The sequence below is a fragment of the Narcine bancroftii genome, chromosome 14, assembly GCF_036971445.1.
Source record: "Narcine bancroftii isolate sNarBan1 chromosome 14, sNarBan1.hap1, whole genome shotgun sequence".
Taxonomy (NCBI): domain Eukaryota; kingdom Metazoa; phylum Chordata; class Chondrichthyes; order Torpediniformes; family Narcinidae; genus Narcine; species Narcine bancroftii.
Window position 1 is genome coordinate 42810593 of NC_091482.1, and position 21979 is coordinate 42832571.

The 21979-nt window shown below is 44.5% G+C and overlaps 1 protein-coding gene across 3 annotated transcripts in view; it reads left to right on the forward strand.

The window, feature by feature from the left end:
• Nucleotides 1-21979, forward strand: part of LOC138749470 (protein unc-13 homolog C-like) — an 877967-nt gene that overhangs the window by 408604 nt on the left and 447384 nt on the right. The window contains exon 1 of one of the 3 annotated variants that reach the window (XM_069910843.1): nt 5393-5518. The exons of the other annotated variants lie outside the window; for them this stretch is intronic. The gene's annotated coding sequence lies outside the window, so the exon portion shown is untranslated. Of the gene's footprint in view, nt 1-5392; nt 5519-21979 lie in introns of those variants that run through there. 3 annotated transcript variants of the gene reach the window in all.

Genomic DNA, 21979 nt, shown 5'->3' on the forward strand with positions numbered 1-21979 from the left:
TCTTTACTGTACTGTGCTGTCATGTTCTATTTTCATCTGACTGTACATTCACAACCAGAGGAAACAGCATTCCTCCAGTCCACGGGGCACACAATTACACACAATATAGACAGCACAGAGTAATGACATGTTTCATCCTGATATACTGAAGCTGCAGTACTAGTTTTTGTGGAACTTAAACACAATACAGGCATACTTTGCATAACACGGTTTTTATTAGTGCGGGTTTTGATATAATCCGATCAGTCCCTGTCCCGAGCAGTTGGTCCCCGACCCGACTGGTCATTCACTGACCCAGGCGGTCACCATCCCATGCAATCGATCGCCATCCCAAGTGGTCGCTGTCTAAGTGGTCGCCATCGCGAGCTGTCCCGTCCTGGCCGTCACCATTCCAGGAAATCACTGTCCCAATGAGCATTTTGTGGGTTGAGTTTGCCGGAGGCAAACAGGGGAGCTGGAACTAAATAAGTGTTTTCAATAAACATTGTTCACTTATTGCCCATAAAGATCTTAGTCATTTTCGGGAGGAGTCACGTGATGGAGTAGTGGCCGGTCGGGGAACTCCAGCCCTCTCCGGAAAAGTTTTAAAAAAACACACAAGATCTTAGTCATTTTCCAGTTTTACATATCCCTTTTAAATGTTTTATGCACATGTTTGCTTTAGAGTTCTTGATAAAAGAATAAATAATTATAGGATTGGAAAGCATTAAAGTACATTGTAATAATGCTTTGAACAATGTCAAAGAAAATGTGTGCTGCCTCTCCAGCTTCATCATTACCTGGGGTGCTTATCAAAATTGGCCTACCTGGTGGAGCTGCTGCCTCACAGCACCAGTGACCTGGGGGTCAAACTTAACCTCAGATACTGTCTATGTGGAGATTGCATGTTCTCCCTCTGATCACATGAGTTTTCTCTTGGTGCTTCATTTTCCTCCCGAGCATTGAACTTGTTCGGAACGTATTAACCATGTTATACAAGGTAGCCTGTAATTGCATTCAAGTAGCTCATCTGATTTGTATGCATCAAAGTTGCCAGACTTTATATTTTAAATGGAGTTATTAACTTTTCGAGGAATGCAACGAAGTGACTTACCAGTCCGTTATTGTCCTGAGACACACTGTTTCATCAGGTTGCATATGTATACAGTATGTACAATCAGATGACAATAAAATTCAGAGGTTCCTTTTATTGTCACTTAATAATAGATTGAAAATGTAATTATGCATGATATACTTCAACGTTTGAAAGAGAAGTAATGGAGAGTCCTTGAACAAGGACTATATGTAAAATGCCTGTGGTCTATAGTGCAGTTGATGTCGAGTTAACAGAGCAGTGATGTACTTGCTGTCCTCACTCAGCACCTGGACAAGCATTTGAACACTAGGTTTGGTAACATCTGAGTTGGTTGGAGGATTGTTTTGTAGCCCCTGATTGTGCAAGGTCTGCTGAACTCAGCAACGTGAAGACAAGCAGGAGTGGAATACGAAAAAGCTGCAGAAGATTTTTTTTAGTGTTACCAGGGGAGCAGGGAATAACCAACTCTTCAGGTGACACATTGGCCCACCTGGTGGAGCTGCTGCCTCATAGCACCAGTGACCTGGGGTCAAACTTAACTTCAGATACTGTCTATGTGGAGATTGCATGTTCTCCCTCTGATCACATGAGTTTTCTCTTGGTGCTTCATTTTCCTCCCAAATCCCAATGAGGTCTGGTTTGGTAAGTTAATTTACCTCAGAAATTGTCCCTAGTATGTAGGTGAGTGGTAGCATCAGGAAGAGGTTAATGAAGGGGGGGGAATAATAAAAGATTTGGATTAATGTAGTATTCATGCAAATGGATGCTTGACGGCATAGACTCGATGGGTTGAAAAGCCTCCTTCTGTACTAAATATCTCTGTGACTCTTTGGCATACTTACCCTTGGCCCTGTGATGGAATGTTTTCACCTTTTTAAGATTAGAATAATTTAGTGCTGTCTGCATTTATATACTCTGGAATTATTAAATTTTGAATTGGAATTTAGACTTATAGCATCATAACAGGCTCTTCTGGCCCACAAACCCATTCTGCCCAAATACCCCAGTTAACACAATCTGTATGTTTTTGGAAGGTGGAAGGAAACTGGAACACCCAGAGGAAACATACATATACAGGGGAGAATGTAGACAGCAGATTGGAACCCGGGTCACTGGTTCTGTAATAGTGGTGCTCTAACAGTTAAGCGATCCATCCTGTCAGCTAATTATGCAGCTTAATAACTGAAACAGGATACAGCTCAGCTGGTGTTAACTTGGTTGGTTGGCAGAGGCTGAAGAAATACACTGGTGAATGAAAAAAATGTGCAGGTTAGTTGGGATTTCAAATGGTTCATCTGTAAAGTGTACCCATAAGGGGCAGTACAAGCCAACACCCTAGAAGTGCACCCATAAGGGACAATACTTCCATAAGGTGCACCCATAATGGGCAATACATGCCAACACCCACAGATGTGCACTCATAAAGAGCAATGCAAGCCAACACTCATGGAGGCAGAGGCAGATTAACCATTAGGCCGATTAGGCTTAAGTCTAGGGACCCAGAAGGGAGGGGGGAGGCCCAGTAGGAGCAGGGACATCGGGCTGCCATCAGGAGCGGTGACATCAGGCTCCTGGCTGGAGCTGAGATACCAGTCTCCTGGAAGGAGAAGGGACCTTGGGCTTCGCGCAGGTATGAGGATGTTGGGCACCTGGCAGCAGTAGGGACGATGGGGTCCTGTCAGGAGCGGGGACTTTGGCCTCTCAACAGGGGTCGATATTGACCGCTTTGGAGACGACTAATATTTATGTAACTTAACATCACTTTAATCTATTCAACGAAGGGTGAGGCAGGGGGGCAATGTCAGGGGGAGCCTTACTAAAGCTCAGCCTAGGGCCCCAGGTGGTATTTAATCCGCCACTGCATGGAGGTGCATCCAAAAGGATCAGAGCAAGCTAACACCCATACAGGTGCACCCATTAGGGCAGTGCAAGCCAACACTCATACAGGTGCACCTGTAAGAGCAGTGCAAGCCAACACTCATAGAGGTACACCCTAAGGGGCAGTGCAAACCAACATCCATAGACAAAGAAATACATAGTGTCACTGAAGCAGAAGTCTTTGTTCCCTCATCGCAGGCTCAGCTTTCATTGCAGTTCCATCCATCTTTCTATTCACAGTTTATTACATCCCTTATATTCTGAAGTCTTGTGAAAGAAACTATGATCAGTATGGTTTAGGTACAGTAAATAGGTGGAAGAGATAATGAATGATGAGAACATAATTGAGAGCAGTAATACATTTTGGGCTTTGTTGAATTTGTTCTCGTTCCTGTTTAGCTGCTTTCCTCCCACTCTTTCCTTTTTGTCTACCTCCTACTGGTCTTCACTAGCCTGGAGATTCTCATGTGTCCATCTTTTCAAATTCTCACTCTTGTTTTCAAATATCACCATGGTTTCGCTCCCTTGTCCTTCAAACCACTGCAGCCAACCATTCTGTACTAAGATGCATCTCCAATATTCATCTCTCCTCTGCATTCAGTCATGTCTCAGCTCCTTTTTGGTCTAAGCTGTTCAATTCTAATCTCCTCTCTTCCTCAGCATTCTCTCTCCCTCTATCTCCTTTATTCCCATCCCATCCTAAGAATTTGTTCCCATCCTAAGAACTGGTTCATTCCCTTAATACCTGATAAGCACCATGGAGGTATCTGTAATATTGCAATGGTGAATGTGTTATTCTTTTCCAGTATTTTGTAAATGCTCCAGATATTTCTGAACCCTGTCATGGCTCTGCATTAATATGCTATTAAAACGAGGTTGTCTTTGCCCCATAAATTTTGTCAGCACTCTGCAAAATATTTTCAAACTTTTCAGTGTAACGTGAGATTTTATCAATGACCCTTTGGATTCGGTGTATAGTTTGTATTTGTGGAGCTAATAAAAATAAGTCTGTCCCACTTCCTCTCTCATTATTGATGGAATCTGTTGAGCATCCCATCTGGTCCAGGAATCCTGCAGTTATTTAATTCCTAACATTCTTACTGACACATGGTTTCCTGACCTGTACATATGTGACAGTAAACCAAACCAAAATAAAAGGATCTATAATTAGACCACTTTCTTCACTTTTATTTAAGATAGCTACTGTTTTCCATTACAATACACAAAAATGCTGGAGAAACTCAGCTAGTCACACAGTATCTGTGGGAAGTAAAGGGTAACCAATATTTCAGGCCTGAGCCTTTTATCAAGGTTTGAGCAAAAAGAAGGCAGATGCTTCATTAAAAAGGTGGGGGGAGGAATACAGGCCACCAGGAAAGAGGGCATAGGTGGACATAGGTGGAAGGATAGAAGTGAAAAAAAAAGATGAGGTGCTGGGAGCGGGGTCGCTCTGACTGGAGGGGGAAGCAAAGGGGTTGGGGAGGTGGAGGAAAGGAGACAAAGGGATAGGTGAAAGAGAGACTTGGGGAGGGGTCATCGACTGCCTCTGTGGCACCTGTTGTGGCCTCCTCTACATCAGCAGAGAGACTGGACATTGACTGGGAGATCAATTTGCTGAGCACCTTCGCTCTGTCTGCTGTTCAGCCACCCTGTAGATTTCTGCTTCACAACACCACAGTCAACATTCAGTGGCTTGGAGCCAGTTTGACGTACTTATATACTCAATGAAGAAATACTATGACAGAAAATGTGTGCTGCCTCTCCAGCTTCATCATTACCTGGCGTGCTTATCAAAATGATAAAAAGAAAATATAATTTCAGCTCTAATCTGTATTGACAGAAGAATGGGCCATGAACACTTACAGTTAGTTGGTTTGAAGCCAATTTTTTCTTTACTGAACACTCCAATTTCTTAGCCATAAACAGGCAGTGTCAGTTTTCACAACTGTGGCTTTCTTTTGTCTTTAGACCAGCCATTCTCAACAGGGGCCATACTGCTCTCTTGGGGGCCACAGCACATTTAAAGAGGCTCATGGGCTAAAATCATCAAATATTTTTATGTTTTTATGTAGTCGGTAAAAGAGAAGAAACCAGCTAGATGACTGCTTCACGGGGAAGGGACCCCATAGACTTGCGCAGAGTCCTAAGGGGGCCATAACCAAAAAAAGGTTGAAAGTGGATGCTTTAGAAAGTGTATATTTGACTCTTTGTACGAGATATTGTTGTAAGACCTTTTTGTTTTAGGTTACGAAGCTGATAATACATAGAGCCTGATTAATGATCGGATAGCATGCATTCATATTTTAGCTGGAGGATTTGAATTCATGTCTTTTAATAACTCTAGATTTTTAAAGATAAAGCTGGCAGCTTCAAAGTTCATATTTATTGTCAGAGAACATACATGACATTACATACAAAATTCTTTTACCTGCAGCCAGGCAGAATTCCAAATTATCGGTCATGCAAAAAAACTGAACTCCAGAAAAGTAAGAAATGTGAACAAGAAAGAAGTGCAAACAAACTGCAATACAGAAATTAAATATTTGATAATAAATAATATTCAAGGTAAGAGTCTTAAATGAGTCCCTGATTGAGTGTGTTGTTGAGGAGTCTGATGGTGGAGGGGGAGCAGCTGTTCCTGAACCTGGTGGTGCCATCTTGTTGCACTGATACCTCTTTCCTGATGGCAGCAGTGAGAATAGAACATGTTCTTGGTGGTGTGGGTTCTTGATGATTGCTTCTGCTTAGATTGTTGACATAAAATTACTAAATTATCATTTCAAATCCCAAGCAGTCTTTGAGGGAAATCTCATCTTTCTCCACTTTCATCAACATAACTCAGAATGCCGAGCAGTGTTGTCTGTGTTGACACGTAGTGTAGCTCTTAAGTGTGTTGTGTCAAAGCTCCAGAGACCTGGGTGTGATCTTGACCTCCATGGCTTTTCTCTGTGGAACTAGCATGTTGTCCCTGTGACCCTGTGGATTTCTCCTGCAAGGCCCGTTCTCCTCCCATATCCGTAAGACATGAGTTGGGACCTAATGTGTCTCTAGTGTATTGTTGGGAGTGTGAAGAGAATCAAAAAAGTATTAATGTCGATTTGAGTAAACACACGGTTTATGGTTGACACACCCTTGGTGCGCTGAGGGTCTGTTTCTGTGCTATGAAATACTGGAATTGTTTTCCAGCGAATAGTTCATTTAGAGTTGGGGCTTGTCAGTGATGCTCACATTTCATGAAGAAACAATAAAATACTCCTCCCACTGATTTACAGGCCTTGTGACTTTCATTGGCAAATGGATTGATAAATGTGTAGAAAATAATGGGTTAAAATTAATTTATTTGGAAGCAGTTCAATGACAAGCTGTTATAAAATTCTGTCATGTTTCATGGTTCCACTGAACACTAAATTTGGAAATGGGTCAGCAGATATTTCAGGGACAGTTTAGATCCTTTGGAGTGCTGGGATCTGAATGACCTGTGAAATGAGTTGTGCATAAAGCCTGAGATTCATTCTCTCATTCTGACATTAAATTACAACTTTATTTCTTAAAGTTTAACTTGGTGGTCAAGGTTCTTCCTCTCTTCTGCTGGATTTGAATAATAGATTGACATTCAATAGGGTGCTATTCCTTGGAGCATCAAAACTTGAGGGGAAATTTGATAGCATTCAAAATTATGGAGGTGTAGATAGGGTAAATGCAAACAGACTTTTTCCACTGAGCTTGGGTGAGACAAGAACTAGAGGTTATGGGTTAAGGGTAAAAGAGGAAATATTTAAGAGGAATATTAGGGTGAACTTATTCAGCCAGAGGCAGAATAAATGGTAGAGCACTCTACAGTGTTGCTGAACAGAGAGACTAGAGGTATATAGTTTTCCAAATGTGATCTCACCCAGAACTTGTACAATTATAGCGTGACATCCCAATGCCAGTACTCAGGGCCTTGAGTTGCCACTTTCAAGGTATTATGTGCAGTTCTGATTGCCCAGGTATAGGAAGGATATCATTCAGGTGAAAAGATTCACCAGCATATTGCGAGGGCTGGAAAGTTTCAGTTATAAGGAGATGTTGGAGAGGCTGTGACTTAATTCCCTGGAACTAAGGAGGCTGAGTGTGTACCATGGTATGTAAAATCATTAGGGACATAGATGAGGGTAATATATAGAACATAGAACAATGCAGCAATGTATTATTAACCCTGGCCGTTGATGTTGTATTGACCTATAGAAATCGAAAAATCAATCTAATCGTTCCCTCCCTCACAGACCATAACGCTCCATTTTTTTTCCATTCATGTGTCTAAAAGGCTTTTAAATGTCCTTATTGCCTCTAGTACTACACCAAACAACACATTTCAGGTACTCACCACTCTCAATGTAAAAAAAACCTTTCCTCTACTCATCTTAAACAGATGTCCACTCTGGGACAAAGATGCTGGCTCTCCACCCTATCTATGTCTTTCATAATCTAATACACCTGATTTAAGTTTCTTTTCATCCTCTTGTCTTTTCCCCAGGGTAGTGAAGTCTAAAACTTGAGGCTTTAGATTGAAAGTGAAAGGGGAAAGATTTAAAGGGGACTTGAGAAACATATTTTTCACAAGGAGCTTGGTAGGAATGAGTTGGCAGAGAAATTGATAGTGGCAGATAAAATTGGATCTTTTACAGGACATTTAGACAGGTGCATGGATAATAAAGGTTTAGAGCGAAATGGGCCAAATGCAGGCATAGACCCACGAGCCTTTTGAGCTGCTACCATTCATTAGGATAAAGGCTGAACATTTCACTTCAGTACCCACTTTCTGCTTTCTCTTCAAAATTCTTGATAAGAGACATCCCAAGCTCCCTTTTGAATATATCTAACGATCTGGCCTCAATAAATTCCTGTGGTAGAGAGTTCCATAAGTTCACAACTCTATTGTCCAAAAATAGTTTGGCTTCTGGAGTAGAATGTAATTTGAATTGATTGGATCAATTATGCTCTGGAAATTCAGCCAGGCACCTCTAGCTTGTGGATGGCACGGTCTCCACTCCACAAACCAGTGCACAGTCCCGTGTCTACTTTGATGCTTTGTATTTGCCCAGTGCGTGAATGAAAGGCTTGATCAGAGTGCCAGGGCTTACTGTTTAGTTTGTCCTGTGGCCAAAATGACAGATGATGCAACCATGAGCCATCACTCTATGGATCACATGGTTCCAAGCCCAAGATGCATAAATCAGCATGTTTAAATGAAGCAGATATGGCTCTGAACAAAGATAAGCAATATTTTGAAATACTTTATAAAGAGAAAAATGAATTCATTGACAACAGTATAAGTGGCAAGTGGAGAAAGAAAAAATTGCAACCCAATGGGGAAGTAAGATTTTAGAAGAAGGATGTAGTGACAGGATGAAATATAATAATAAAAAATTATTTCAATATTGCAATAGACATAAGGAGATGTGATACGACAAAAGACTTAAATGGACTTAAAGCATAAAACAAGCACAAACACATAATGGCAACTTTGACGAATAGTTAATTAGCACTTAAATCTAAGTATTTGATTTGGATCAAAGTATTTGATCCAATCAAAGTATTCTTTAAAGAAGCTGCGAGGAACAGGCTCTTTTGATACCACAGTACTGTACATGAAGACCATAAACGAGGGTGGAACTCAAACAGGGACATCTAGAACTTGTCCTGAAATCAAGGAATAGAGGTTAAGGTCTGATCAGGAAATACTTTAGCAATAAAGAAAAACACCATGTGTAAAAGAAATTCATTCAGTAAAGTGCAGCAGAAATATCCTGGAATTTCAGTCAGGACAATTTGATGCAAAAATTTAATGAAAAAAAGATTTTTTTTATCAATTAGAAGAATAGTTCCTCATCGGTAACTATTTTGTCACATTTGTTGAAATGAATGCACATTGTTTTGATGTGTATTTTAGCAAACAGCCCAGAGCTTTTATGAAGAGAACAGAGTAATGATCCTGCTGTATCTCATCAGAGTGAAACATAAAACTCTGTAGACACTGTGATTGTAGTAAAACACAGCAATGTTGTGGGAACTCAGCAGGTCTCACGGCATCCGTAGGAGATAAAGATATATAACCAACGTTTCGGGCCTGAACTCTCTTCAAGGTATAAGCAGATCAGGCAGGCACCTGAATAAAAAGGCTGGGGATAAGGGAGGAAAGGCAGGGGAGAGAGGACAGGTGATAATTGGACATAGCTAGGACAGAGGAGGAAAGGTGAGAATTGATCGGGCAAGGGTGGCTCTATGAATGCTGAACTGGAGGAAAAGAGACAGAAGGAAAGGGATAGAGAGAGAGGGGGTGAGAGGAAAGGAAAAATGGGAGGGGAAGATACAGTGGGGGGAAGGGGATTGTTAATGGTTGTCAATGTTAATGCCATCTGATTGGAGGGTGCCCAGACAGAAAATGAGATGTTGTTCCTCCAGTTTGCAGGAGGTCTCAGTCTGGTAGTTCATGAAAGCATGGACTGCCATGCCGGCATGGGAATGAGGTAGGGAATTGAAAATATTGCCACTGGGAGATCTCCACTATTGCAGTGGACAGTGAATCTCCCAGTCTTCATCCAGTATCACCGGTGTAGAAAAGACCACAACAGGAGCACCAGATGACCCCTGCAGACTCACAGGTGAAGAGTTGCTTCATTTGGAAGAACTTTTTGGGACCCCAAATGGTGGTGAGGGAGGAGGTTTGGGCACAAGAGCAGCACCTCCTGTAGTCACAGGGGTAGATGCCAAATGAGTGATTGGTGGGAAGGGAGGAATGGATGAAGGAGTCACAGAGGGAGTGGTCTATTTGGAAGGTGGAGTGGGAAAGATGAGTCTGGTGGTGAGGTCACATAGTAGGTTGCAGAATTGGCAGATGATGTGGAGATTGCAAAGGAGATGAGGGCAGATGTGTGGGTATTGGAGAACATGAGGGTAAGGGATGAGTTGATGGTGATAGAAGGGAGGCCAAGCTGAACATCTTGGATGATCTCACAGGGAAGACCTCATCCCGGGAGTAAATGCGACAGAGACAGAGGAATTATGAGAAAGGAATAGAATCTGCCTGCCTGCTTTTTCCTCATATCTTGAAGAAGTGTTCAGACCCAAACTGTTGGTTATATATCTTTGCCTCCTATGGGCACAGCGAGACTGAGTTCATGCAGAATTTATGTGTTTTACTACCATCTCAGCATTTGCAGACTATCATATTTCATTCCATTCAGTTGCCCTACTGTGAAATCTCTTTGAGGGATGCTATCCTGAGGAAGTTCTCCTCCTCTCTTTGAAGGGAATTCTGTGAGAGCCTCTCTCACTGCTCCCTCTCTCCACTCCCTGCTGCTCCCAGGCCAATTATCGCTGTTTACCTGTTGGCCCGTGGTGCAGCCCCTGCTCTTTCTTCCCTTCTCTACCAGTGTTTTTATTCAGGCTCCTGCCTGCCTTTTAGCTTGATGAAGGGCTCAGGCTTGAAACGTTGGTTACCTCCTGTGGACACTGCGAGTCCTGCTGAGTTCCTACAGCATTTCAGTGTTTTACTGCTGTTACTGATATCCAGCTTCTTAAAATATTTTTGGTTTGATTTTCCTCTTTTTGGCCCTGTGCATTATTTCCATTTTGGTAGATGCATAATTGACTATTATTTGTATGAGATGAACAATGGCAATATTTCATTGCCCCACCCTATTCCCTCACAAACTTGTTTGTCCATGGTCTCATGGTCTGCAAAACTGAGAGCAACCTCAAATTGGAGGAACAACTCATATTCTGTCTGACACCCTCCAACCGGATGATATTAACATCGACTTCTCTGGTTTCTGTTAGCCAACCCCACCACCTCCTCCCCCCCCAAAAAAACCCACAGACTATCTCTCTGTTTCCCAATCCCTTTGAAACACCCCATCCTCCCATGATCAGTTTTCAACTTATCTTTCCTACCCTCTTATCCACATCCACAGATGGCCTCTTGCCTATTGGCCTTCCCCTGCCCATTCTTCCCTTCTCCCCCAACCTTTTTATTCAGATGTCTGCCTGCTTTTTACTTCTATCTTCACAAAGGGCTTAGGCCCAAAATGTTGGTTATATATTTTTGTCATCTATAGTTGTGGCAGGTCCTGATGACTTTCTCCAGCACCTCTGTGTATTAAACAGAATGGTTGTATCTCTCTCTGGAATTATGTACCTCTTTCTGCCTAATGTAGCAGAACGGGTCAGCTGAGGTCTGGTAGTCATTCGGTTGTTGGTGCAAAACAGATATGACATCTGTGACAGATTATGTTGTGCTTGTATTGTATATAGGTATGTTTTGGGAGATAAATTGGGGCAGGTTTTTTTTAGAGTAGATCACATACAAACACTTCAAAGCCAGACAGGGCAGCTCCTAGGGGCCTTTTCAAGAACTTTGGGGAGTGGCCAAGAGACTTCACTAATGGATTGTTGTTTTGAAAAACAACAGATGAAAGAGATTGGAGGAGTAGTTCAGAGCTACAGGCTGTCTGGAGTGCAGCTTGCTGTTCTAAGAGGATCATGTGGTTTTTGCAAGCAGAGAGAGTGGAATAGTTTTTTCTCTTAGAGAGAGAGAGAGAGATAGGTCAGTTCTGCAGTGCTACAATCAGTTACAGCAGTTGGGACAGGAATAGGACAAGCTGACAAGCTTGTGGAAAAACTTCATTTTGAAGATGGGTTGTGAGTGCTTAGTTCAGCCTGGTCAAAGCCCTTGTGGTTAATGCAAGAGGAGAAGACTGGCTGCCTAATGTTTCACTTGAAAAAGGGGAAACAAAAAGGAACTCTGTGGTGACCTGAAAGAAAGAGGTTATCATCTGGAAAACCCTGATGGGGCACATTTCTCCAGCAAGACACTGACATGGCTGATTAAAAGGGATCAGTTTATGTCTAGGAACAACTAATCTCTCTCTGAAAACTGACAAGAACCTTCCTGAGCAGTAACCATTTACCTTTCAAGCACCAAAGCCTGATGAACTTCATAAATGTTAAATTCTGTGCACAGTATAAGAATTGCTTGCAACCAGTAAACTTGGAGGAATGAGAAGTGAGATTGGACTGTGAACCAAAGAACTTATATAAACTTACACACACATTACATATACGTGCACTTAGAATTAGAAGGGAGTTAAGTTAAGTTAGTTAAGTTAATAGTAATAAGTTAATTTTGATCCTATTTTCATGTTCAAAGATAATTAAAAGCAACTTTTATTTAATTAACCATTTGTCTTGGTGAATATATATTGCTGCTGGGTTTTGGGGCCCTCTGAGCTCATCACATCACATATTTCTGCACCAGCAGGCACAAATAAATGGTTTCTTACTTTAGTTGCAGCTTTGTTTTTGTAATTGACTTGTCAAATACAGGATTGTGGCATACATGCTACGACGAGGAAGACACACACACACACACACACACACACACACACACACACACACACACACACACACACACACACACACACACACACACACACACACACACACACACACACACACACACACGGAGTCAAAATCGAAGACTGCTTTATTGGGTTGGCAACTCTATTTATATGGGCCCCTGGGGCTGATGTCATGGGCACGCGTCATCAGAGTTCCAACCTTGTGTTGGCCAGCCTTCCTGCCAGAGTGCCTCATCCTCCCGCCATGTAGAGGTCACCTGGATCGATGGCTGGTGTTATCCCCCCTCCCAGGTCCGCATGGTCACCCTGTTCGTCAGCCATTTTGCAGTTCAGTTCGCGTCTCTTTGCGCAGGCCTCTATACAGAACTGGCAACCAGGCAATTGTCTGTAGCCTTCGGTGGCCTGCCCCTGTGTCATGGGGGTGGAGTGCAGACCAGCTCATTATAGTCTAGATATGCTGGTTTTGGGCAGTTGACGGTAAAAGTTTCCTCCTTACTGCCAATGTCAAGAATGAAGATGGAATCATTTTCTCTAATGACCTTGTAGAGCCCCTCATAGTGTCATTGTAAAGGTGGTCTGTGTGTGCCTCTCCTCACAAACATGTACTTGCAAGTCCTTAGGTCATTCGGGACGTTATGCTTGGGCTGGCCGTGCGGTGGGGGTTGCCACAGGACCAAGAACCGCAGCTTCTGCCGCAGGCTCTCGAGGTTCACCACGGGGTCCTCCGGGCATTAATCAGGCACAAGGAATTCTCTGGGGATGATTAAAGGTGCACTGTAGACCATCTCCACCTCTGAGGCATTAAAGTCCTCCTTCAGCAAGGTGTGGTTTCCCAGCAGAACCCAAGAGAGTTTGTCCACTCATTGGGACCCTTGAGCCCAGCCATCAAAGCTGCTTTTAGGTGCCTGTGGAAGTGCTCCACCAACATGTTGGTATACTGATGGAGCTGCATCCCCAGAAAGTTAGCCAGCATCGACCAGAGACCAGAGGTGAAATGTGCCCCCCTGTCCAAGGTGGGGTGTTCTGGGGCCCCAAATCAAGACACCTATGTTAATGAGTGCCCTGGCGCAGGTTTCTGTGGGGGTATCAGCCAGTGGGTATGCCTTCGGCCACCTCATGAAACAGTCTACCATGGTCAGGAGCTATCTAGCCCCACAGGAAACTGGTAACAGCCCCACTGTGCATGTGACTGAACCTGCACTTCACCAGCTCAAAATTCTGTGTGGGTGCTCTGGTGTGAACCTGGACTTAAGAGGACTGAGAGTTCGAGCAGGCCTTGGCCCACTGGCTGACCTGTTTATGGAGGCCATGCCAGACTGTAGCGTGGATAGCAGGGTGTGCCAGGTTGTGGATAGCCTTGAAAACCTGGTGTCTCATGCAGCCAGGACAATGGGGCAGCAGCTGTGGTAGAAACATCGCACAGCAGTGTCAGGTTTCCTGGGCCGACCGGGACGTCCTCTCGCCTGAGACAGGAGATGTCCGTCCTGTAAGCGGGATCTCAGTGTCTTGTTGCAGTTCATTGGCAAGGGCTAAGTAATCAACCCCTTTGGACAGGACAGATATTGACTTGATCATGGGGCATGATAGAGCATTGGCCACCACGTTGTTTTTACCCACGATATGTTGAATGTCCGTGGTAAATTCAGGCATGTAGGGCAAGTGCCTCTGGTGTTGGCTGATCATGGGGCCAAGACTTAATGGAAAGCAAAGATCAGTGGCTTGTGGTCAGTGAACACCTTGAATTCCTGGCTTTCCAAAAAGTAATTAAAATGTCACCATCAGGTACAGCGCTAATAGCTCCCGGTCAAAAGTGCTGTATTTGAGTTCTGTGGGGCAGAAGTGCCTGCAGAAAAAGGCCAGGGGTTGTCACTGGCCCTCAAAGAGTTATTCTAGCATGTCCCCTACCACCATGCTGGAGATGTCGACAGTTAGAGTGGTAGGTACCTCCGGACTGGGATGGACCAGGAGGGTGGCATTGGCTAGTGCTTCTTTAGACCTAAGGGCATGCAGAGAAATTAAAACAGACCAAAGCGGGTTATGATTGCAGTCTTGCGGACATCTGAGGGTGAACTAGGATTTAGTGGTACCCCAAGATGAGGTCCACCTTGGAGACCTTATCAAAAGCCTCCTGAAAATCCAGGTAAACCACATCTACTGGTTCTCCTCTATCCACTCTTCTAGTTACATCCTCAAAAACTTAAATAAGATTAGTCAGACACAATTTTCCCTTCATAAAACCATACTGGCTCTGACCAATGAATTCACCACTTTCCAGATGTGCCGCAATCACATATTTAATAACTGACTCTAGCATTTTCCCCACTACCGATGTCAAGCTAACCGGTCTATAATTCCCTGATTTCTCTTTCCCTCCCTTTTTAAAAAGTGGAGTTACATTAGCCACCCTCCAGTCCTCAGGACTACTCAAGAATCTAAAGAGTTTTGAAAAATTATCAACAATGCATCCAGTATTTCATGGGCCACTTCCTTTAGCATTCTGGGATGCAGACCATCTGGCCCTGGGGACTTGTCTGCCTTTAATCCCTTCAGTTTATCCAACACAACCTCATAACTTACACTTATTTTCCCCAGTCCATCCTTCACATTAGCCCCATGGTCCCCTATTATTTCCTGAAGATTATTCATATTTTCCCTAGTGAAGACCGAACTAAAGTAGTTATTTAATTGGTCTGCCATGTCCGTGTTCCCCATAACCAATTCACCTGTTTCTGTCTGCAAGGGACCCACATTTGTCTTTACTTGTCTCTTTCTCTTTACATATCTATAAAAACTTTTGCAGTCATTTTTTATGTTCCCTGCCAACTTTCTCTCATAATCTCTTTTGCCTTTCCTGATTAATCCCTTTGTCTTCCTCTGTAGAACTCTGAATTTCTCCCAGTCCTCTGGTATTCTGTATTTCCTGGCTAGTCTATACGCTTCTTCTTTACACTTGATACTCTCCCTGATTTCCCTTGTTATCCAAGGATGTACTATCTTCCTTGAGTTATTCTTTTTCCAAACCAGGATGAACAAACACTGTATTTCATCCAGGTGATCCTTAAATGCTTGCCATTGGCTTTCTACAGTTAATCCTTTAAGTAACATTTGCCAATCTAACTTAATCAATTCACGTCTTATACCCTCAAAGTCACCCTTCTTTAAGTTCAGAACCTGAGTTACAGAATTAACCCTGTCACTTTCCATCCTAATGTAATATTTCACCATATTGTGGTCATTCTTGCCCAAAGGGCTTTGCATTGTTGACTAACCCTTCCTCACTACTCAGAACCGAGTCTAGAATGGACTGTTCCCTCGTTGGTTCTTCAACATACTGGGTTAGAAAATTATCCCGTATACCTTCTAAGAAATCGTCCTCATCAATACCCTTACCAATTTGATTCATCCAGTCTATATGGAGATTAAAGTCACCCATTATAACTGCCTTGCCTTTGTTGCACGCATTTCCAATTTCCTCTTTAATGCCATCCCCAACCTCTCTACGACTGTTAGGTGGTCTATATACAACTCCCACTAACGTATACTCCCCCGTTGCATTTTGCAGCTCTACCCACATTGATTCCACATCATTCAAGCTAACATCCTTCCTTTCTATTGCTTTTAACTCCTCTCTAACCAACAATGCTACCCCTCCTCCTTTTCCTTTCTGTCTCTCCCTCCTGAATATTGAAAATCCATGAATGTTAAGCTCCCAGTCTTGGTCCCCTTGAAGCTATGTCTCTGTGATCCCAACTATATCCTAGTCATTTACAGCTATCTGCACATTCAAATCATCCACCTTATTACGAATACTCCTTGCATTAAGACACAAGGCCTTCAAGCTTGTTTTTACCAGAGCCTTAACCCTATCACCATTATGCTGTAAAGTGGCCCTTTTACATTTTTGCCCTGAGGTTACCTGCCTGCCTCTTTTGCTTTTCACTCTCCTATCTCTGACTTCTTCCCTCATGCTAAACCCCTGCGTCTCTCTACTCCTGATCCCATCCCCCTGCCACATTAGTCTAAACCTTCCCCAACAGCACTACCAAACACTCTCCTGAGGGCATTGATCGCGGCCCTGCCCAGATCTGGAGAAGGGGATCAATGAAGGTCTGTCTTCCAGTGAGAAGACTTTTAAATAGCTTTGATAACTTCATCATAGAAAGGCAAATTGCAGATAGGCCTTTATGGTTATAAATGACTTACTGATTTATTGAAGTTCAAACAAATACTTGTCCCCAAGTAACCTGCATCACGTTCCAATACAAGTACTGTTTCTGCAGCTGTGTACTAGCAAACTGGTTCTCTCAAAGAGGTACATGCACTCTTTCCCCATTTTCAACAACTCTTGAGTACTCTGTACAAAATCCATTAAATTTAGACATACAGCACAGTAACAGACCCTTTCATCCCATGAGCCCATGCTGCCCAATTACACCCAACTGACCTACACCCCCGGAATGTTTTGAAGGGTGGGAGGAAAACGGATCACATTGAGGAAACCCACACAGGCACAGAGAGAACAAAACAAAACTCCTTACAGACAGCTCCAGATTTGATCCCCAGTTACAGGTGCTGTAATAGTGTTGTGCTAACTACTAAGCTAACCGTGCCTCCCATGATCCTGTAGTGGCCCATGAACGGAGATACGATCCGGCTTGCAAAGTGGCTGATGAACGCGGAAACCATGTGGATCTGGGGGTGACAACATCTGTCGTCCCAGGCGACCTCCGCAAGGTGGGAAAACTAGGAACTCTGGCGGGAGTGCCGGCCAACCTGAGATTAGCCTTCCGTTCAAGCCGGCCCCTGACATCAGCACCAGGAACCCATTTAAGCAGAGCTGCCAGTGCAATAAAGATGTCTATGATTTCGACTCCTCGTGTGTGTCTTCCTTCCACACTCGTTGTAGCGCGTACGCTACATTGGTGACCCCGACAGGTCCAACCGGCAGTTGGACCCGATGATGATGGATCAAGCGGAGCCATGACCATCCATGTGGTATCCCTCAGACACCTGACATTCTGGGGGTCACAACCGCACAGGTGGTTTGAGCAGGCCAAGGCCCAGTTCCAGCTTCGCTGCATCACCGCCGACGACACTCGCTACTTCTACGTCGTGAGCACCCTCGATCAGGACGCAGCGATAAGGGTCGTAGATGTCCTATGGCAGCCTCCGGTGCAAGGCAAGTACGCAGCCCTCAAAGAGATACCAACTTGAAGTTTTGGGTTTTCCAGTGTGAGCACGCTAACAATTTGCTTCATATGGACGGATTGGGAGACATGGCCCCGTCCACCTTAATTAGTGAGATGCTCATGTTAACCGAGGACCACAAGCCTGACCTGTTCTTTGAGCAGATTTTCTTGGAGCAGCTACCTGTGGATATACGGCTCTTGCTCACAGACAAGGACTTCAGCGACCCTCCGAGGATCACCGCCATGACAGACATGCTCTGGAGAGTCAAGGAGGACGCCAGCGCCATTGTAGACCACATCAGCAAGCCCAACGAACAGCCCCCGGTGAGATCAAAGCCAGCGGAAAGGCAAGTGACAGCTACGCTACTACCACCAGTGATGGGGATAGAGCCCCATGGATGCTGCCCACCCTGCTGGTTTTCAGGAAAATCCTGGGCAACCATTGTTGATGGCTGCGGTGGATGGCCCACTTGATGCACCACTAGCCTACTGCAGGGGGCGATTTCGGTACCTGCAGGAAGATAACCGGAGGACAGACCACACCTGGCTGGCTGTCAATCAGCCGACCTGAATAGACCTAACTCCACCTGGCTGGCTGTCAATCAACCGTCCGGGATATAATCCTGAGTTGGCCCCTTCTGAGCAGTTACTCTGGAATCACCAGTACAAATACCACTGTAGCAGAGACTTTTAACTGAATAAAGCCTGTTGTACAGTCTTTCTCGAGTTTTGTGTCTGCTTCCTGCTGCAGCCGTGCATCACAGATAGCATCCTCCATGTCTGGGACTCAATGTCAGGTAGGCGTTTCCTGGTCGACACAGGCGCTGAGATAAACGACCTATCCCCTGCAGGCTTTGACACCCGCTGCGACAAAAAGGGCCCAACACTGAAGGCATGACAGCTCCTGCATTCAAACTTTCGGGACCCGTACCTTCCCCCTTTGTTTCATCAACAGCCGCTTTACATGGACCTTTACCCTCACGGCAGAGACTCAACCTTCCTGGGGGCCGACATCCTTTGGGCCCACTGCTTGATGGTCGACTTCAAGGGATGGCACTTGGTACACGCCAGAACCTTTCAGACTCTGCGTCTGGGGGAAAGCCAAGCTTCCTGCCCCCCCCCCTCACCTGGACTCTATAGAACTCTCGTACAATAAGTGCGCCTGCAACCTGGCGTAGTTCCCCTCAATAGTGGTGCAACGGTTCTCCGCAGCTGAGCCAAAGCACGGGGTAAGGCACCACATTCTGACTGAGAGTCCCCGCTCCACACCAGAGCACACTGACTCCCGCCCAAGAAACTTAGTCTGGAGAAGGAGGAGTCCAAAAAGATGGAGGAGCTTGGTATTGTATGACTCTCCGACAGTCCCTGGGTCTCTCCCCTCCACATGGTGCCCAAATCAGCAGGGGGGAGTTGAAGACCATGTAAGAACTACCACCACCTCAACGAGGCCACCATACCTGACAGATATCCAGTGCCCTACATCCAAGATTTTGCCGCCAACCTTGGAGATTACTATACAAACTTAAAGGCACACGGTATAGGGGATATGGTATGGAGGTGGATAGAGAATTGGTTAACAGATAGGAAGCAAAGAGTAGGAATAAACGGGTACTTTTCGGAATGGCAGTCAGTTACTAGTAGGGTACCACAAGGCTCAGTGCTGGGACCCCAGTTATTTACGATATATATTAATGATTTAGATGAGGAAATAGAAAACAGCACTTCCAAGTTTGCAAACGACATGAAGCTGGGTGGGATTGTAAGCTGTGTAGAGGCTGTTAAGAGTGTGTAGGGTGTCTTGGACAGGTTAGGTGAGTGGGCAGATGCAATATAATGTGGATAAGTGTGTGGTTATCCACTTTGGAGGAAAGAATGAGAGGGTTGAGTACTATCTTAATGGTATCCAATTAGGAAAAGCAGAGATGCAAAGAGATCTGGGTGTCGCTGTGCATCAGTCATTAAAAGTGGGCAGGCAGGTGCAGCAAGCATTATAAAGGAGAATGGTATGTTGGCGTTCATATCAAGAGGATTCAAGTATAAGAGCAGAGAGGTATTGATGCAGTTATATAGGGCCTTGGTGAGACCTCACCTGGAATGTTGAGTTCAGTTTTGGTCTCTTTATCTGAGGAAGGACATCATTGCCATGGAGAGAGTGCAGAAAAGGTTGAGCAGATTGATACCAGGGATGGCGGGACTTGCATATGAAGAAAGGCTAGAACGATTGGGCTTGTACTCGCTGGAATTTAGACGATTAAGAGGAGATTTAATAGAAATGTTCAAAATTCTTAAGGGATTTGACAGGCTAGATGCAGGAAGATTGTTCCCAATGTTGAGCAAGTCTAGAACCAGGGATCACAGTTTAAGGATAAAGGGGAAGTTCTTTAGGACTGAGATGAGGGAGAATCTTTTCACTCAGAGGGTGGTAAATTTATGGAATTCTCTGCCACAGGAAATGATTGAGGTCGGTTCCATAGCTATATTTAAGAGAGAGTTAGATTTAGTACTTGTGACTAGGGGGATCGGGGGTATGGAGAGAGAGCTGGATGAATGGCAGTGTAGGCTTGAAGGGCCAAATGGCCTACTTCTACACCTATTTTCTATGTTTCTATATGAGCATAGCCTAATTCTTAATGATGGTGACCATTCAAAGGCAGCCTTCATGTTAAGTTTGATATGATTAGATGTGGACTGAAGGATTAATGTTAAAACCTGTTTAGATTTTGGTGACATACATTGACTGATGTGCATCCATCCATCCAATAAATTGTTCTGAATCATTTTTATAATGAAAGAATGGCATTCTGAATAAAATAAAGATATATTAATAAAATTGTGTCTGATTGCCACTGCTTGACACAAATGAACAGTTGACAATGGTTGGAATTTGGTAGGATTATTAGTTTCAGACAGTTGGTGGCTCTAATTGAAGTTGTCTCCTTGATGTTTAACCTTCATTATTTGAAAATGTAACGTTACTCAGTGGAGCAGATCAAGGCCTCATCACGCTGATGAGATCTATACAGTGTAAATTATAAACAGCTTCATTCTGGTGCCAGATAAATACCTTCAGTAGGTGATGGGTCAGCACATGAAAAGCATGAGGAACTCAAAGACCAAATAGACCGGTTTGTTCACCAGTCAGTGCTTAGTGATCAAGTCATGGAGCCTTACAGCACAGAATGGGCCACATGCCTGGCATGTTTCAAGTATTAGTAAAGCATTAGTGGTCTTTTTAATTCTAGGTCGCTCCAGCTCTGACTTGAACAATATTAAACCAACATTTGAGTGGAGTTAACATCTCATCTAATATCTTTCTCTATGGGACAGGGTGAAATTGTGAGGAAGTCTCATATGAATATTTTGATGGAATACAGCAGAAACCTGTTTTCCAATGATGAAGGGGACAAGCATCAGGACACAAAACAAAGACAGGAATAGAATCCTTACAGGGCACAGAGTGTAAAGTGACACAGTCAAGGTAACTTTACTTCCTGTAGATGCTGCATAAGGTGCTGTGGGAGTTGGTAGGGGTGAGCCTCGCCAGAGATGAACCAAGTGAATTTGAGGTTGGGGTGAAAGTTAGCGGCAAAGTGGATAAATCATGGGAATAGGAGGTGAGACGCAAGCAGCAGGCCTCCGCATCCAACATTTTATTCTCTGCAATTTCTGCCACCAACAACACGATCCCTTCACCAGACACATCTTCTCCTCTCCTCCCCTCTCTGCCTTTTTGCATGGACCATTCATTCCAGGAGTCTCTCGTCTGCTCATCCCTTCTAATTGCCCCTTTGTACCCACCCCTATGACCTGAAGCCTGGATGAAGACTGACAGATCATTTAACTGAGCACCTTCACTTAGTCCGCTGCAATAATAGGAATGTCCCAGTGGTCCCATTTTAAATCCACACAACATTCCAACATGTCAATGCATGACCTCATGCACTGCCAAATCGAGGCTGCCTACAAAATGGGCACGCTCCAACCTGATGGCATGAATATCGACATCTATTTTCCAATAACCACCCCCCCCGCATCCCTCCTTTCCCTCCTCTCCTCTCCTCCCCATCCTCACGCTTCCCTCTCCATTCAGAGAGCTATCCCCTCCCCCATCTCACCTCACCTTTTCTCTCTTCTGTCATCCTGCCCATATCCATGTTGGCCTGTACTCATCCCCCCACTCCTTCCTCCCTCCTCTCCTCTCCTCTCCCCACCCCTTCCTCACTCCTCTCCTCCCCCTGCCCCTTCTTCCCTCCCTCCTCTCCTCTCCTGCCCCTGCCCCTTCCTCCCTCCTCTCCTGCCCCCACCCCTTCCTCCCTCCTCTCCTGCCCCCGCCCCTTCCTCCCTCCGCTCCTCTCCTCTCCCTACCCCTTCCTTCCTTCTCTCTTCTCCTCTCCCCACGCCTTCCTCCCTCCTCTCTACCCCAACCCCTTCCTCCC